Here is an 11,777-nt window from a genome sequence, read left to right on the forward strand (position 1 = left end):
AGCAGCCTTCACTGTGGGGATTTGACTTCACAGTGGATAGCATTTCTAACTGGAAATAACGATGCTTTGGGAGTATCTAGTAAACCCCAGCTGGCCATATGTCCTATTGTTCACTGAATGAAATGGAAATTAAGCCATCAACAGTAGTATACAAACAATTTGTTGCAAAATGCTTCCCTTTCTAGAAAAATTCTGCTTGTTCTGACATGTTGCTAAATTATACTGATTTTTAGTACGGTTTGTGGTTCTTCCTTCAGCCTATGCTATGAAAAAAAACTCACGGATTCATGACAAAGATTTAAACAGTTCTGTGAGCTTCCTGGCAACTGCACCAATTGAAATGTCTTCATGCGAACTGACGGTAATACAAACCTCTTCGAGTTCCAGCGAGCACTGAAACAGCTTGTTGCCTCTCAGCTCCTGAAAGATTGAACAGTGCACCAAGAACCTCAGAAATCTGCCACAAAGAGAGAAAACACAGGACAGCCAACAGCTGGCAACTTTACCCTCTTTTTCTTTGGTACCCAAAGTGTCTTCACATTAATCTGAAAGTATCTGAGGAGCATAAACCCATCTAACAAGGTCCTAGTGTGGAAAAAAAAATCATTTAAAGATCACCCTCTTTTGGCTGTACACCAACATGAGACACTTTGGTGTCTCACCAGCGGCATGCAGTCCCTTGGAGAATAATTATCACTAGCAGTGGCTTCGTGGCTCCTTTAGTTTGAATGACAAATGACACTGTATTCATAATGTACTCTTTGTGACCTACACATAGACATACATCATATAACATATGTAAAATCAGGTTCTACACCAGCATCAAATCATGACGTACATGTAGCAGTACCATATGATCTCTTAAGATGCTTCATTGTTTTTGAAGGAATATTTTTATACATCTGTACTGGTAGTATACACTGGCAGTAGTTGTGGACATGATGACAACAGTGTGTATGGACATGGCTTCAGACGTGGGCACTGCATGTGTGAAGGAGCTTGGCTCTAAATAAACGTCCAGCCCATGGCTCTGAGGCATTTTTACTTCAGCTCCTCCACCTGCAAAACAGGGATGATCAATTGTGTTGCAAAAGCCCAGAGCAAACAGCATTGTGTAAGGTTGAAAGTTTGGCATTTGGTGACATTTTTTTGTGTATATAGTGCCCTTTGATGTGATCACTGAGAAAGGATGGAGCAGCAGGTAAGAAAGCAAGCCAGGTGCTTTCTCAGGACACCCAGATGGCAGCATGTACCATGTCAATGAAGTCAAGAGAACATATATTTCCTGCTTCACAGGAAAGTCATTCATCCAAGCAATTTTTGCTCCATGATGTTTAAATGAAGTCCATTTTGTTTACAATGTAAGAAAATTACTTTTGTTACTGCGTACAGCTAGTTATTGAGAACATATCCAAAAATATTATCTCAAATAATATGCATTTTCTATGCTTCAAAAACTTCTTTCAGTTCACGGCCATAAAGCAGTATGTAGCAAGCCAGAAGACTTACAAAATTGGAAGACTAAAAGTTGTTCTTAGAAAGCCAGGGACCTTGCCAACTAGGGAAAAAGAAAAAAAAAAAAAAGTGGCAAGTTTTTCATAGAGAAACCCTTGGTGATAAGGAAAGGGTAAAAAGCTCTCTAATTGTGCCAGGAAAGTTAATATTAACAGAGACACTCCAAGCTAGGCTGTTTGTTTTTAAAGCAAAGGCTTTTGTTGTTTGTCCTCGCTATTTAAACCTATTCCAAGCAGACTTTGAAGACGAAAAATGAATTTAATCAAAAGTTTATACTTTGCCCTTAGAAAAGTGACAGACATTTTTGTATGTAGTAGAGGAACATTGGAACAGGAAGCCTTGCTCAGCACCATAATCCCTGCTTTACCATAAGAAATCAAGACACCTTTGCATCTTTGTGTGCGTGTGTTTGTGTGTGTGTGTGTAGCAGTTTACTTGCTCTCGTGCTGCCACCCAGCTGCTCCTGGTACTTCATGAAAAGAGGACTTCTTCTGTTGCAGAAAATATTCGTGGGCCTGTTGTTCACAGAGTTAACTTCTAAGCAGTACCAGAGCAGGGTGTGCCCTTAGTGCTGGCACGCTGGCTGCACAGCACTCCGGTACAAAACAGAGGGGTAGACATCGCCTGGTGTTGTGCTGTTTGTCTCTGAGCAGCCTGTAAAGGACGGTGAGAGACAGATGCTTGGGTTAACACATGCGACACACCAAAGAGAGCTTGCTGGGATGTTTAGCCGCTATACTAATAGCAGAGAGCAAAGGTCAGAATAGATGGTGGCTGAAAAGGAGCTGGTCCCTTCAGTTTGCTTTCCTTTCATCAGGACAACACACTGTTTGTACAATCAGCCACAGCTTTCAACAATGGACTGGCTGGAGATGAGTCACTAAAATGAATAATCCTTTTTAATCTCTATGAAAAACATCCTGTTAGTGCTGCCATATTCTAGGAATTGTTATAACAGGAGCAGCGAAGGGATTAAGTGCTTAAACCTGTCCCACCAGGACAAGTTTACTGCAGCAGAATCTCTTTGCTGGTAACAAGTCTCTGCTTCTCCCTGTGAAAACAAGAGAATATTCCTGTTCTGTATTTCTTTCTCTGTAACCAGCCCTCTAGGACCCATCAACACAATATGGCTTTTTTAAAAAATTAAAATCTAGATCAACTCACAGCAGACGCTGAGTATGAAATAAAAGTAAGGATCACGAGTTCACCAAGATTACAGCAGAGCCCGTTCTCGATGCCTTTTGCTGAGAGCATTACATTTCTGCCAACAAATCCACTGGAGAATATGGGTCCTGTAGACTCAATCCTGTCCTTTCTGTGCTTTTCAGCACAGTGCTGTGCAGCTTTCAAAAGGTGAGTGATTCTAGGAAGCGATTAAAATATGTAGGATATTCTTTGCAGCATAAGGCTGAAGCCTATGCTTTCAATACTGAATGTAAAAAGGTTGTCAGCTATGAAGAATGAACAAGCTATCCAGCTACCTGACAGGAACGATTAGTCTCATGAGCTATGAAAATTGCTAGAGGAGGCAGATGAATGCTTTGTTTTCCCCACAATACTTAAAATGGCAAGAGCTTGCTAAAATATTTTGTGTTAATATAAACCGATGACAAGCTCTTACTGGTCTCATTTTCAGAAGTGAGAGTTCAAGAAGACTGCCTCTTTTCACTGACTCTGTCACAGCAAGGCATCCAAAATATGTTGCGGTTGATGCAATACAGGACTGAAGGAGACATCCTCTATTATTCTCAAATTGACAAGGCTTTATCATCAACAGGTGGCCGAGCAGCGCTTCTTTTGAACCCCCCAAAATACATCACCATATATTTTTTGAGGTGCTCGAGCCTCACCAGCTCTGCTCCCATTGACGTGAGCTGAAGCAGAGCGGGATGATTCCGGCTGTATTTGCACCGTGGGGCAGGTGTTGTGTTTGTAGGCCACGGACCTTGGCCACGTCCCAGTCCCGGAGCAAATGTTCCCTGTGATGCACCTGCCAGTCCTACCCTCACTGACTGTCCAGATCACGAACCTGCTGGAGCCCTTTCCTACGCCTCTGGGCTTCTTTCCAAAAGGAAGCGGGGTGGAGAGGGAACAGCCTGCACCTGTATCTCAGTTCAAGGTGGAGCTGAGTCAGAGCTAAAATTTCCACCTAGATCTGTCCAGCTCTTGGCACACCTCCCACCTCCATTGAGCAAATAAAAACTATAGAACAGGAACTCATACATCAGATTCTTCCGTCATCTGAATTTTAATAATGTTTTGGACAAGTAGTACAGACGATAGGGTAATAGCTCTCGGATGTAAAATCTACATAAAACAATTGTTGATTATATATATATATATATATGTATGTATTATCCATAAGAAGAATCCCACTAGAACATGGAAAGACACTATCTGACAACAGGATATGGCCAGCAGATGTGCATTTCTTTTCAGTAAGTGCTAACACAGCTTGTACAGTGCCTTAGTTTTTCAGTCCTACCAGCCCAGGCAATCCCATCAGGTAGCCGTGCAAATTTGCCAGGCCTTAGCATACTTTTGCACCTACATTTTTACTGAAACTGAACCAAAACAAAACAAAAAACAGCTCCAAATCTAGCTCCTTTGATAGTTATAAAGGATTCTCCAGGTTTAATTTTTTATGGTCAATTTACACCCAATGCACTAAGTCCCTTCTCTATTAAACAGGAAGATTTTTTAGCCCCTTCCTTGAAAACGTGTGGGCAAATTCTGCACTTCTCATCTCAGAAAAAGAAGAGCTAGGTTGGATCAAAGAGGCCACTTGTAACAGTCCATACACCAGGATACTTGCTCATCCAAAGCATCCTCTTCTAGTCATTGCTTCTCCTTCAATACAGGCATTTCCTGGAGCCCAAAGAAAGAGCAAGTAATATGCTGTCTTTAGTATACATGCTTCATTTCATCTATCATTACTTTGCTTTGGAGACTTTACTTTGAATACCATATTTCAGTGATTTTCCTGTCTTCCAGGAAAGTGACTGAGAAGACAGAAAGGGACTCTCTCAAGTTACTTGGCATCCTATGTACGATACTGATATATGTGATCCAGCTGCAACTACTGCAATTCTTTGGATTCTGTGTAAGGTTGTATAAAGTAAAAAGTCTAACATATGCAATGGAACATAAAAAAATAAACATTTTTTTCTTTCTTTTTTGGTCACTATCCAACGGTGCCAGACAGTTTGGGGCAGAGCATGATCCAGCAGGAACAGACCTGGCCCAGAAGTTACAAGACTGACCTTTTTTCTTACTTACTGCATGTTATTTCATTTCCCTTTTTTTTTTTTCTTTCTTTTTTTTTTTTTTTCTTGCTTGTAAAATGGGAGCACTGGTATTTATTTGCTATTTTAAACAATGAATCAAAAATCTTGTATATCAGTTTATTCTAAGTGATGGTTGAAGATAGTTACTTCTAAACTCCTATGGGTTTATTTTAGAACTGTGTACATAAACAAACCAGTTGTCTGTGTTTGTGGCTCTTCATATGTTAGTATCCAGTGCAGTTTCTTATAGGAAGTAGAAAACAAAATTGGTTGTCACAAGTCTATGCAACCGTATAAAATTAGATTTGCTCCATAAACACGACGGGAATGTCCTTTACGGAACCCTAGTGTCCCCCGGAAGAGTTGGCGGCATGCGAAAGGAGGTAGATGATCTTACATGTGCCTTCTCTTAGCACTTGCTGCCACATGATGAGTTAATATTTGATTAGGCAGTACTGTATCTATGACACCTGTTCACCAGGGAGACTAGGCCAACAACTGATGTAATCTGCCTTATTATACACTTAATGATAGAGGAGAAGTGCTGCTTTTTCAGCTTCCCACGTCTGCTTTTCATTTCCTCTCCTACACATTCCTGAGGGGTCATGTTCTGTGCCTTGCAAAAGCAAACAAACAACTACAAAATCTCTCTCCCTCGCTCTGTGATCCCCTGCAATTTGCTTGGAAGAAGAGAAGTTAAAGAAATTCCACTCTACTGTGTGTTCCTGAACAAAAATCTACTTGCTAGTAGTTATTATTTTACATGTGTTGGCTAGATTGTTTACAACAAATCAGGACAAAAAAAAAAAAAGCGTTGGTACTAAAGCTACTTAGAAGAGCTCAGATTTTTTGTATCAGTGAATCAAGCACTTGGCCAAAGCTTCCAGATCCTCTTCACAAATGCTGTTTTCAGATTCTCGGGCTCTGACTAATAGGACCTACTCCATTTTTTTTAGGCCATTTTTCTGAAAAGGTGAGTGGCTGTAACTGGAATCCTACAGATGCTTTGAAGCACCTCATCTGAGCAGAATCTCAATTATTCTCTCTACAGTTGCTCAGATCTGTGACCCTCAGGTCACGGTGTCTTCCTGTAGGAAATGCAGTGCTTCTGGTTTGCACCACCGGCAATCACAGTAATCTTTGGAATCAGCATACGACTTTTATTTCAAATGTATAAGCTTGTGGTTACACAGAGACTACTCAGCCAATTTGATTCCTGTATTTTTCTTCAATTTGAGCTTCATAAATTCTGTATCTGTCCTGTTAAGAAATCCCCATTTTTAGCTCATAACTGTAGGCAATACCTGAAATGCTATAATCGCCTTTCTTATTCTGAGTAACTGTTGTTACAACGTGAATACATCAGCTAGAGAGACTTTTCTCAAATTTTTATTTCGGGTTTCCTTCCCTCCCATTTGAGAGAGTTCACCACCTTTCCCTGAAGTGAGATTTGTCTTTGAAGAGAGGAAGAGGGCTGCAGTTTCTTTTCATTGGAATGCCAGCACTTCTTTTCTTTTCTATGTGTTTTGTATTAGCAAAGGCAGGGCTGAGAATAAGATAGGGTGTATCTTTCACTGCCTTGGGCTAACTCCTTTTCTTAGTTCAGGGACAATACTAAAAAGCCCGGATGGTATTACAAACAGCTTTTGATCAGATACAATTGACAGTTCCCAATTGCTGATCAAAGGTGGCCAGAAAATCTGTGAAAAAGCTGTAGTCTCTCTGGCAAAGAGAGGAAGCAGTGCTATCATCCCTAGATGACTCTGTTGGGCTACCAGGTGCCAGCATTCACTTCCGTCGGGTACAAACCTTCTTACCTGCTAGTGTCCTGGGTCCCAAAGTCATGCAGACGCTGCTGCGGCACATTTTCCATGCTATGGTAATAGGAGGTAAATCTCCACGTGAGTATAAAACAATACTTAGACTTGCCTGGAATCAGTGCCTGAGCATTGCACAGAGTGGGGGAATTCCCAGAAACATTTTTGAAAGTGGTACACAGAAAAAAATCTTGACATGGGATTGCGTTTCAAGTCCCTGTGATTTGGTTGCTACTTTGATCATATCTCACAGGCAGGTTCAGTTCCAAAATTAGGCTGGAAAAAAAAAAAAAGTTGCTATAATTATTTACAAGAAATAGGAAGAGGGGAGCACCTTCCACTGCCAGCCACAATGCCCACAAGGATAACAAAAGCTTTGGCGAAAGATAGCACTGGGCATGTGCTAGCACTCTCCATTTTGAACTTCTTCCAGGAACTGGTGGTGAGAAATAACCACGTTGGTGAAAGCCTGAGAGGTATATTCTAGAGCAAGAATACAGTGAATTATACCAGTATAAAAGCTGTGCACTAAGAATAATAAAAAGGTTTGATCAACACTCTTTAAACTATTTTACGAGGGCTTTCTCCCCTGCCCAGGCCCTTTTACATGCTTATTTACTACAGCGTAAATCATACTTCATCGAGCTGAGATGACAAATGAAGCCTGCCACAATTCTGCATGAAATGTAACGTTTTCTTAGGCAAGACAGAAGTTGACAGAGCATCAAATGATCATGTTCCATCTATAACTTTCATTCTGTCAAGTCTTCTGTCCTCTGCCTGCCAATTATAATAAATATAGCTGACGGCGTATAGCCAGAAGAAAATGAAGGCAGCTTTCTAACACATGTACAACTAAGGTATTCAGGCATTTGTAAATCTTTTGATTGTTTACCTAAAAGCAATGCTCTGTTCTCTTTGGGTTCAAGACAATAAGAAATTGGAAAGGAATAAATATTTAGAAATCAACATGTAAGAATATTCAGCTCAGAGTCATATCCCCTCATGGTGGGAGCCAAAGACAAAAGGTGGTGTCAGTAAGCCTGTCTGGGTGAAGTATCTTTACCACAGGAAAACACATTTTTTGTTTTTTTTTCTTTTTTGTTTCCAGGAAATTATTTTTGAGATCATTCTGACTGTTAGCAAATCTCTCACAAAGAATATGTGCTTCTTGCTCAGCTGTTAGCAATAAAAATGGTTGCATATTATTTTTGATTTATAATCAGACTGTACATATCTCCCCAATATTACACACTTACAAGTAATATTGAGTTCATATTAAATAAACGATAGCATAACTAGTGGGTGGATGGAACAATTTCCTCTTCTCTACACTCTTACCTCAGTCTGAAAACAGAGAGGCTGAATGCTTCCATTTGGCCACTGAATACCTTTTCTTAATAATGATTAATTATATCCCAGGCCATCACTGGTCTCGGCATTAGCCTGAGCCTGAGGTATGCATTTAAGCATCCATGCTGGTCTCATTTTCTCACTGTGTCATCTAATTCAGGACGTGAAGTTCATAGGAAAGATTATTTCTGTATGGAAAGGTAGAAATACAGTGAGTAACACATCGCTGCCACTATGCAAACACCAAAGACAGAGGTAACTCCACTGCAGCATCAAGAAAAATGCCACTAAATTCCACCTGAATGCCAAAGTGCAGATATTACCATTATTAGACCAGGCAGGTGCCAAGACACTTGTGATTTCTAATTGTTAGGGGTCTTTCTTTGTGCCAGGTGCCATATTTTCTGCTTACTGTGTTTAGTGGGTCTTCTGGGACCCAAGTGCCGGGCCTTGTGTTTTATAGATGTTTGATGTTTTGTCTTGTGTAAATAGTGTAGATTACTCCAGATTTGTAAAACATGAAAGGCAGAAAAGGAACTCTCAGAAAGTCACACGGGTTTATGATTTCAGACGTAAAAAGATATGGCTTCAATACAATCTTGTTTCAGGGAGACTAACAAGGGAATACTGTTCTCAGGAGACCTGTTTCACAGGAAAAAGAAAAAAAAAAAAGGAAAGAAAAAAAAAAGGAAAAAGAAAAAAGAAGTATTTTATCAAGAAAGTTACCACTATGAAAGGAAAAGATATATAATTATGAACTGAATGTGCATCTGCCAGAAAAGATACACAGGCTAAGAGATAATCAAATATATATTTTGAAACAAATTGTTTCATCTTGTTCTATTTTTATTTTGCCTGTTTTTAGAATCTGCCTTTTTTATTTTTTATTTTTTACTAAACACTGCTTTATTTATATTTGAAAAAGAAAATTACTGGTGAATAGAACATGTAGGAATAAAGACAGAGACTCAAGAAAATAGAGAACTGCTACCCTGCTTTACATTTTGGTGGAGAACACATTATTTGTTGAAGTCGTTAGTACCACTCTTAGCATAAAGAGAGCAAGGGCACCACCTGCTGTTTTAGAAATGTATTTATTTGGGTCATGAAAGTTACTCTTCAAGTACTGCATTCAAAAACAGTCAGGCCTACTAAACAAGCTGTACTTCTTTAGGAAAGCTTTTTCCTGAAATTTAAGCTTATGCAAGACAATTTTAACAAATCACGTGTTTGCAGTTGCCTGTTCACACAATGAACTGTACTGTAGCAACAAAGCTGGCCAAGAATGACTGAATATGGGATACTTACAGACGTTTGAAAGTAAGAAAGAATTTCACAACTGTTCTGCTTTAGTATGTGGGCTCTTCTTCATGCAGGGCATCAAAATCCAGCATTCACAATATTTTCAGGAGATCTGATTTGTATTCAATAACCACTGACAAGTTTACTCATCATTTAAGTAGAAACAGCGTATCAAGCATTACAGAGGTTTAGGTCATTTTAAGAGCTGGAGGTTATGGAATAAATAATTCCTACTAGGTAAGTATGACATAAAACTATAGTTCAAATGTTTTTTGATTATTTTTTTTTCCAAAGGACCTTGTTTACAAAATGCTCCCATTTAAGAAAATACAGGTTAGTGCACACCCAGCTGCAATGAGTAGTCCCTTTACCAGCAAAGGGAATTGTTTTCTTATGCACAAATTTGATTACAACGTGCATGTAGGACTTAAAAAATCAACCATCTATCAGTTCTGAGGTGATTTGAACCAATCAAACTAAACCCCTAGCTGAGACAACCCCTTGGAGATAAGCTGTAGAGTGCAATTAAGACGTCTGACCAGTAGCTTTGATTCTCTGAGTTGGAGAAGGCTGAATGTCTGCATCACTCCTCCTAGACAACAGGAGGAATCACCCTCTGTTCTCCTCTTCCTCTGAAAAACATACAGCACTTTGGAAAACCCTGCACCAGGCTGATTAGACAGAAACACATTACTATACTTCATAGGCTGGTAAAGGACTTTTATGAGGACTGATCATTTATAAATAAAATGATCATCTGTCAGAACTCTTCCATGAGAGTAAGACTCAGAACTGAAGGAAATAGCCAATTTCTATTCAGGGGCGCTCAGTCATTTGGCCAGCCAACGTTCTCAAGGATTTTAAGTGAAAGTGAGTTCAGAACAGCAGCAGCAGCAGCCTACCCATGAATTTGGGAAAATAATATGCAACATTAACAAAGTATGTGCTTTTGCCAAGGAAAAAAGATATCATGGCCCATTTCCTCTTCAGACAACCTGAGCAAAAGATTCACCTTCCCTGCTTACAAGCAAAATTATATCAGATACTTTGATTTTCACCCTGTACAATTTAGTTCCATTTTGTCTAGGAAAATTCAAAGGAAGAGTGAAAAAATTCTGTATCTTGACTGCTTCCCATAAGCTAAGATGAAGTTTGAGTATTTCTGTAACACGTTAACATCAAACACATTTCAGTAACAGATGCATAATCCATGCTTTGTCTATCAGTACCAGTTCTTACAAAGTAACAATTGAGGTGTCTGTACAGTGTCCTGCTTTCCCCTTTTGAAGATGCTTTGTACATCTGCAAGATGTGCAAAACAAAAATAATCTGTGATTGCATTAAGCTTGTGCATTTATTGGTGGCTTATTCAAAATTAATTCATTGCTGTAAATGAATGCTAATAACAAATTAGTAAAAACTTTTTTCTTTTCTTCTGCTTTTTTTTTTTACACAAATAGTTTTATTACAAACTTGAACTCTTAAGAAATAATACACATTTAAGAAATTACACAAAGGCCTTGACATTTGCAAAAATCTTTTGGTATTTTCATGGTTATAGACTATAAAACACCTTTGGATGCTGATGTGCTCAAACATTGGTATTGCTGCATAGAAATTCTTTAGAAATATTTTTGAGGCTACTTTGAAGAATTTTTTGGCACAATATTAACAAAATTAAGGCCTTATCCTTTTCAATATCAAGTCATTCAGTGTGTGAGTAGTGTTTAAAACCCTGAAAAACATTAAATACAGAATAAAGACTATAAGCTCAAAGCAGGATTTACTATAATAAACACAAATAGCTATTAACCTGGGTTCAGTATCTGCAACTTTGGCATTGAAATGACCTATGTAAAATGAACATTTCACATCATATTTTGGCATTTAACATCTAATTTATGACACTGAAAAGAAGAAAAGCTTCTTTTTCTTTTTTTACAAAGCTTTTGTAAGCTTCTTTTCAAAATGATAAACTCAAAGCCTAATGGTCGATATCTATATAAATTACTAAAATATTTATATATATATTTTTTCTTGACCATTGCTGGATCATTCTTTATTCCACAGGAAAGTTTGTTCTACTGCATAAAGAAGCTGCATAGTACCAACATAGCAGAAACACTTACTTGCCTATTTGTGAGCCCAATTTGGCAATCTCTTCCAGATGTAGTCCCATTAAAACCAATAGCGCTAAGGACTACAACAGAAGCAAAGGTTTGCAGGATGGCAATCTATGCTTTGAAAAGATGGTTAACCACAGTCTGTAATCCCAAAACTCCTTTTTTTTTTTACATTAGTATTGCTTTGTACAGGAACAATAAGTACATACCCAAGAGTGTGGGATTTTGAGACACCTAAATAATGGTAACAACAAACTTATCTGGGGAAGAAAAATGAATCTAAATATATAATACAAGAACGAGAAAGGGGAGTCAAACAGTATAAGGCAGAACTGCATACCTCCTAGCACCTTTGCATTTTTCTGGATGAATGCTGACTT

At 38.7% G+C, this 11,777-nt stretch overlaps 1 protein-coding gene across 3 annotated transcripts in view; it reads right to left on the reverse strand.

Moving 5' to 3' along the window:
* Positions 1-9,050: 9,050 nt before the first annotated feature.
* COL4A1 (collagen type IV alpha 1 chain) overlaps positions 9,051-11,777 on the reverse strand; it is a gene marked incomplete at its 5' end in the record, with an annotated part of 129,074 nt that continues 126,347 nt past the window's right edge. For all 3 annotated transcript variants that reach the window (XM_080605168.1, XM_080605169.1, XM_080605170.1), the window contains one exon: positions 9,051-11,777. This exon is cut by the window's right edge and continues 364 nt beyond it.

The sequence above is a fragment of the Anser brachyrhynchus genome (assembly GCF_964034855.1).
Source record: "Anser brachyrhynchus genome assembly, chromosome: 1".
Lineage (NCBI taxonomy): Eukaryota > Metazoa > Chordata > Aves > Anseriformes > Anatidae > Anser > Anser brachyrhynchus.